Source organism: Bombyx mandarina, chromosome A1 (genome assembly GCF_030267445.1).
Source record: "Bombyx mandarina strain Sakado chromosome A1, ASM3026744v2".
Taxonomy (NCBI): domain Eukaryota; kingdom Metazoa; phylum Arthropoda; class Insecta; order Lepidoptera; family Bombycidae; genus Bombyx; species Bombyx mandarina.
In genome coordinates, this window is record NC_143234.1 from 299,928 (window position 1) to 307,845 (window position 7,918).

General features: G+C 45.1%; 1 long non-coding RNA gene across 1 annotated transcript; it reads right to left on the bottom strand.

The window, feature by feature from the left end:
- Nucleotides 1–5,248: 5,248 nt before the first annotated feature.
- On the bottom strand, nt 5,249–7,842 carry LOC149499446 (uncharacterized). Its single transcript, XR_016325599.1, has 3 exons — nt 7,234–7,842; nt 6,717–6,961; nt 5,249–6,192 (listed from the first exon to the last, which is right to left on the bottom strand). It is a non-coding gene; the product is annotated as an uncharacterized LOC149499446 (long non-coding RNA).
- Between the last annotated feature and the right edge of the window lie 76 nt (nt 7,843–7,918).

Sequence of the window (7,918 nt, forward strand, 5' to 3'; positions counted from 1 at the left end):
GAGGGGGCGGAGACGCTCTCGGACCATCGGTTTGTCCGATTCGAGCTCTCTGCTTCCAGCTCGTTGAACGCGCCGGCTGAAGACGCCCGCGGCGAGGAGGAGCTCCCGCGTAGCGCTCCCCGATCATTCCCACGATGGGCACTGAAGCGCCTGAAAAAGGTGCTCGCGGTGGAGGCGGCCACAGTGGCCGCGTGGGCGCCGATGCCCGCGCGTCTAGTGGACGTGGAGTCGGAGGCCGACTGGTTCCGGGGTACAATGCGTCGCGTCTGCGATGCTTCGATGCCCCGGATCAGCGGTCGCGCTCCACGTGGTGGTGCGTATTGGTGGACGCCCGAGATCGCGCTCCTCCGAGAGGAGTGCGTGCGGGCGCGCCGCCGAAGCGCCCGCCACCGCCGTCGCCGCCTTCGCGATGCGGACTTTGCGGAGGTAGCGGCCCGCCTGCATGCCGACTGCCGTCAGAAGCAGGAGGCACTGCGGCGGGTCATCGGCGAGGCCAAGTCTCAGAGCATGAAGACGCTCCTAGAGACGCTCGACCAGGATCCCTGGGGGCGCCCGTACCAAACGGTCCGCAAGAAATTGCGGCCGTGGGCGCTCCCGGTGACAGAGCGTCTCCAGCCTCAGCAGCTGCGGGAGATTGTCTCCGGACTGTTCCCGCGGATGGAGAGGGACTTCGAGCCCCCCTCCATGGGCGCGCCGCCACGGGGTGATGTGAGCGGTGATGCCCCTGCTGAGGTGGTCCCTCCGAGCATCTCGGAGGAGGAGATTTGTGCGGCCGTGTCGAGGATGCGGAGGAAGGACGCGGCCCCCGGCCCTGACGGTGTTCATGGTCGGGTCTGGGATTTGGCCTTCGGTGCCCTTGGGGACCGGCTCGTGCGGCTCTTTGAAGCCTGCCTCGAGTCGGGACGGTTTCCGAAACAGTGGAAGACGGGCAGACTTGTTTTGCTGAGGAAGGAGGGACGCCCTGCAGACTCACCTGCGGGGTACCGTCCAATCGTGTTGCTGGACGAGGCGGGAAAACTGCTCGAGCGAGTGGTGGCCGCCCGCATCGTCCAGCACTTGGCGGGGGTGGGTCCCGATCTGTCAACGGAGCAGTTCGGATTCAGAGAGGGCCGCTCGACCATCGACGCGGTGATGCGCGTGCGCGCCCTCTCTGATGAGGCTGTCGGCCGGGGCGGGGTTGCACTGGCGGTGTCCCTGGACATCGCCAATGCGTTCAACACCCTGCCCTGGTCGGTGATCGCAGGGGCGCTGGAGTATCACGGCGTCCCTGCGTATCTCCGTCGGCTGATCGGGTCCTACCTCGAGGACAGGTCGGTCATGTGCACCGAGCACGGTGGGGCGGTGCTCCGCTTCCCCGTCGAGCGCGGTGTCCCACAGGGGTCGGTCCTTGGCCCTCTCTTGTGGAACATCGGCTACGACTGGGTCCTGCGGGGTGCCCTTAGCGCTCCTCTCCCGGGTCTAAGCGTAGTTTGTTACGCGGACGACACCTTGGTCGTGGCCCGGGGTAGGGACTTGCGTGAGTCTGCCCGTCTTTCCTGCGCGGGGGTGGCCTTCGTCGTCGGCAGGATCCGAAGGCTGGGTCTGGAGGTGGCGTTCGATAAATCCCAGGCCCTGTTGTTCCACGGGGCCCGGAGAGCGCCGCCTCAGGGGGGCCACCTCGTGATCGGAGGCGTTCGCGTCGAGATCGAGGCGACCGGGTTGCGGTACCTCGGCCTCGTACTGGACGGTCGTTGGAGCTTCCGTGCTCACTTCGAAAGATTGGGTCCCCGACTGATGGCAGCCGCCGGCTCGCTGAGTCGGCTGTTGCCGAACGTCGGGAGTCCCGACATGGTGGTGCGCCGCCTCTACACGGGGGTGGTGCGGTCAATGGCACTGTACGGGGCGCCCGTATGGTGCCACGCCCTGACCCGTGACAACGTCGCAGCGTTGCGACGTCCGCAGCGCGCGGTCAGGGCGGTTCGTGGGTACCGCACCGTCTCGTTCGAGGCGGCGTGCGTGCTCGCCGGGACGCCTCCCTGGGACCTGGAAGCGGAGGCGCTTGTTGCGGATTACGCGTGGCGATGTGATCTCCGCTCCAGGGTGGAGCCGCGTCCCGGCGCGGCGGAAGTTCGAGCGCGGAAGCTTCAATCTCGGCGTGCCGTGCTCGAGGCGTGGTCTCGCCGCCTGGCGGACCCCGCCTACGGGCGACGGACCGTCGAGGCGATCCGCCCGGTCCTCTCGGACTGGGTGAATCGCGACCGCGGACGTCTCACCTTCCGAGCGACGCAGGTGCTCACGGGACACGGCTGTTTCGGTCGCTACCTGCACCTCGTCGCCCGGAGGGAGCCGACGCCGAAGTGCCACCATTGCAGTGGCTGCAACGAGGACACGGCGGAGCACACGCTCGCGTGCTGCCCCGCTTTCGCGGAGCAGCGCCGCGTCCTCGTTGCAAAAATAGGACCGGACTTGTCGCTTCCGACCGTCGTGGCTGCGATGCTCGGCAACGATGAGTCCTGGCAGGCGATGCTCGACTTCTGCGAGTCCACCATCTCGCAGAAGGAGGCGGCGGAACGGGAGAGGGAGAACTCTTCCTCCCTCTCGGCGCCGTGCCGCCGCCGTCGAGCCGGGGGTCGGAGGAGGGCGTTTGTCCAGCTCCGGCCCCTATGAGGAGGCAGTCTCCTCCCGGTGATGGTCACGGGGCGACCTAAGGGGGCTGAGACTGCGCCGCACGCTACCGTCACTCTAGCGCGCTGGCACCAGGAGGACGGGACGACGCGTCGGCGGCTGCGGACTGCGATGCGGTCCGCATTTTCGTCGTCGCTGTCGTCGCCGAACATACTGTGGAAGAGCAACCCGGTCGGCGGTGTATCGCGTTCCGACCCGGCAGGCTGGTTCTGGCCCAGCGGGGTATCCCGGAACACCAGCGGCATCGCCCGGGCGGCCTGAAGGGCCGCCGTACCGCGGAGACTGACGTCGTTGGTCGTCGACTATCGCCTCGACGACCCGTCGGTCGGGCGTCCTCGGGGTGGCGCTGCGTGTCTGGTTGTAGTGTTGACCGCGGGAACCCCCCTACTCTGACCGGGTTTTGACCCCGGACGGAGATCGGACGCCGGGTGTAAGAGTGCAGGGGAGTCGTTTAGTGGGTGGGCCCTAAATTCCTTGGGCCCGCGGTCTGCTCTCAACACCTGCAGATCGTAGAGTCTCACATACCCCGCGCGCCCCCTAGGCGCGGGGACCTCGTAGGAGGTTCGGCCCTCGGCCCGGAAAAAAAAAAAAAAAAAAAAAAAAAAAAAAAAAAAAAAAAAAAAAAAAAAAAAAAAAAAAAAAAAAGGTGTAACTGTCAATAATTAATAACACTCACAGATCTCATAATCAAATAACAATATCAGAAAAAAGGAGAATAGTTAGTTAGTTAGTGGAAGTAGCTAAAATGGGCAAGTGGACCTCAGTTCCTATTACATAAGGTACTAGGAAGTTTGTGATAATGAAAATTTATCACAGTGTAATATCACCTACTTACTTTAACAGTGAAGGAAAACATTGTGATGAAACCTGCACACCTAAATGTTCTTAGGATTTTCTTAGGTGTGTAATCCACCAACCAGCACTAGGCCAGCGTGGTGGACTAAGGCCTAAAAACCCTCTCAATGGTAGTGGAGACCAGTGTCCAGCAAGGGGATATATTATATGGGCTGATGATGATGACTAGGAAGTTACATACTACTACTACTACTACTACTACTACTACTACTACTACTACTACTACTACTACTACTACAGTACACATATAATCCTATATATTTACAAACTATAAGTTTGTTGGGTACCTAGAAATTGCTAACATTATTTCATATTTCCAGATGTCCAGCCACTTGAAAATAGGTGTAGTAATGACAAAGCTATCCAAGTAGCTCCAGCACAGGAACACAAAGGCAAGGCAAGTGTGTATTGCCACATCACCCCTAAATATATCTGAAGCAAGTACAAGTAAACAATCAGAACCAGCAAAAAGAAAACTGTTGTTCCTGAGGACAAATTTGACAGTGATGAGTCAAATGCACCAGCAAAAGAAGGATCAACAGTTGACTATGAGTTATAGAAGAAGATTAATTAATATTTATTTAAATGAATATTAATGAATATAATTTTAATTATCGTGCAAAATTTGTGGTCAAAACATATATGTGTATTTTATAAATAAATATTCATTCTCAGTATTAATGTTGTTTTAATCTTCGATTGAAAAATTGGTTAATATTTTCGAATAACATAAACACGTGACTTTAAGCATAAACATATTTTTTAGGTAAATACTCTATTTAGCTTTGCTGGATTTATCCAATATTTTGACATACCAAAATTTCATACAGGAAAGACAGAGATAGATAGCTATCTGATTGAATACCTTGTAGAATTGAGCTTTGAAGAAATCTCTTTTCTTCTCTTCAAAGTTTATTCTTATTCTTTATTAGAATTTATTCTAATTTGCACAGCTTCTCTAACCGACACTGCATGGAATAAATAATCATTATAATTATAAAATATATTTCTGTTTACATACCATACAATTTTCATAGTTGAAATATTAATTTGGATTGATATTAATTTATTTCGATTATCAAAATAATTTGTATTAAACATTTGTATTTCCTCAAAATTTCTATTTTTATAATAATGACTGTGACCACCCGATAAATAAAGAAATTAAAAATATTATAGATAACTTATTTTTAAATAATAGATTAAAATTATAAACAAAGATAGCGTATTAAAATATTATATTATGCCTATCATTCTTAAATAATTCAGTAAAGAAATAATTTTCGCATCACCGTATATAATTAATATGAATAATAGGGTATTGCCCACTATGCTAAAAAAAATCATAAATTATGTTTTTTTGATAGATCTACAAAAAAGCAAGTGTGTAATGCTGTTTCCATAAATAAAATGGCAAAAAAAATTAAAGAAAGATATTATGCACAAGTTCAAATGCATATGTATTATACTAAAAGTAAAACTTGCTACTTTTGTGTAGCAAACAGCAACTTTGAAAAAATAATCAGGTCACTATAATTAGTATTAATTTTGATCCCGAGTAAGTTGCACAGTTGTTAGGTAATGTAGTTTCTTTTGGAAGAATAACATTTTCTAATCTTACACAAAAATGTAATGTTAAATACTTAAAAAAATCTTCATACCTATTTTCCTTTTAGGGAGTACAAAATATTGATGTGTACAAAGTGAATGTGATTTAATAAAAATAATATTTCAATTTAAATATGTTTTATTTAAAAATTATTCTTAACATACAGGTACAAAGGTTACATAACATTAATATTTATTCCTTTTCATATATATAAGCCCATATTTAGCACATTTGTGGAAAACAGAATCAAATAATAATGAGTTGCTAGCCATTCAAGACCAGCATAGAAGTCTTATTAAAATCTGTTCAGTAGTTTTTGAATGAAGAGTGAAATACTTACAAAAATTCATATTTATAAGTAAGGATTACTTATTTAATTAAAGAGTCTTGTAGGTGGCAAACTATCTAAAACTTTCTATTTTCCACCAAGTTGACATCAATTATCCTTCCTGCATATATATTTATTGTATTGTTTTTTTTATACTCTAACAAGGGGTGATATTACATTTGCAATTTCTGGGAGTTTGTTGAAAAATATATTGCTTGCTTGACTTACAGATAGATCGAAATCATCAGCCAATTGAGAGAATGTTCTATTTAATTTTATTCTCATCAAACATAATATAATATTTTGTTCAGAAACAGTTGTATGTTTCTCAATCAAGCCTATTATGAAATGTAATTCTTGTGGAAGACCAATATATAAACGTGGTTTATTTTTCACTTTAGATAAAATTGTTAACACATTCATTTTTCAACTTTTTTAGTCTTCTTGAGAGCTATAGTCTGCAGTGCACAAGTCTTTGATGGAGTGGAGATATAGAGAGATGACTCATAGTCAACTGTGGATCCTTCTGTTGCTGGTGCATTTGACTCATCACTGTCAAATTTGTCCTCAGGAACAACAGTTTTCTTTTTGCTGGTTCTGATTGTTTACTTGTACTTGCTTCAGATATATTTAGGGGTGATGTGGCAATACACACTTGCCTTGCCTTTGTGTTCCTGTGCTGGAGCTACTTGGATAGCTTTGTCATTACTACACCTATTTTCAAGTGGCTGGACATCTGGAAATATGAAATAATGTTAGCAATTTCTAGGTACCCAACAAACTTATAGTTTGTAAATATATAGGATTATATGTGTACTGTAGTAGTAGTAGTAGTAGTAGTAGTAGTAGTAGTAGTAGTAGTAGTAGTATGTAACTTCCTAGTCATCATCATCAGCCCATATAATATATCCCCTTGCTGGACACTGGCCTCCACTACCATTGAGAGGGTTTTTAGGCCTTAGTCCACCACGCTGGCCTAGTGCTGGTTGGTGGATTACACACCTAAGAAAATCCTAAGAACATTTAGGTGTGCAGGTTTCATCACAATGTTTTCCTTCACTGTTAAAGTAAGTAAGTGATATTACACTGTGATAAATTTTCATTATCACAAACTTCCTAGTACCTTATGTAATAGGAACTGAGGTCCACTTGCCCATTTTGGCTACTTCCACTAACTAACTAACTATTCTCCTTTTTTCTGATATTGTTATTTGATTATGAGATCTGTGAGTGTTACTAATTATTGACAGTTACACCTACCTTGACTACAAGATGGCAAAGGTATAATAATATAACACATCTCATTTTAGTCGTCTCTTCAATCTCCTTGACAATAGTGAGTCTTTGCCGTTTCACAATGCAGGTCGAGGTTCACTTTGAGTGAATTTTCGTTTTCTATCTGCCCGACAATCGAATTTGGATGGTAAACAGTTTGGTTTCATTCGAATTCATTTGATGGAGCCCATTATCTTGTATTGCATATAATTCTCAATGTCGTTTTCCAGCTAAAACATGAAATAATTTTCCAACATTTTCAATACATAACCTATAAAAAAAATATTAAAATGTTATTTTACTAATGTTAGGAATATAATTTCGACTGTGTAAAAAAGTTATTATAATGTATACCTACATTATCTCTTGAAAGATAAATAATGAACATATTATTGACTTAATCTTTTTGGAGGATGGAAAAAATTTATTTGGTCTAACTTTACGCCAATGTACATTATTTCATTTATTTTTTTTTTATTTTTTAATTAAACTGTATACATACCAATCAATTGCTCCTTCAGGATTTATATATGTTTTTTTTTCTCTCGATTAAAACCGCGTAGACGGTACAAAGTTTAGGCATTATAGTTGACGCATGCGCAGTACACATATTTTGCATACATTTAATCAACTAATACAAATAGTAAATTAAACAAAAACGAGTAATTTCGAAAGAGAACAAACGTGTTTTATATAAGAACAATCGAAAATGAATATTTACGAGTCATTAAGGACGAAAAAATATTAAAAATTGCAATCGAGGGGCTAACTTGTACATATATTTTAATAATCTTTTTAAAATAAATAAATGCAGAACAAACAATTATTAACAGTGAACAATCAAGAACAAATGATGAACAAACGAATTAATAGAAAATAAGTAGAAAATAGGAAAGAAAAATTTTTTTGAGGGGCTAACTTCATTCACCTGGAACAGTCACACATATGGAATGGTTTAATACATTTTTTTAAATGTAAATAATCCTTCATGCTTTCTCAGGCTTAGGACTGACAACTTGGTTTATTAATATTAATAATATGTGAAACTAGTTTTGCCAAATGTATTTAAATTAAAACATATAGCCCATATAGGCATGCCAGACCTAAAACAGAATAGACAAGTTCAGAAGTTTGGACTTAGTAAACGTTCGGATACATGCTAGGCCTTTTATCTCAATTAAATATTT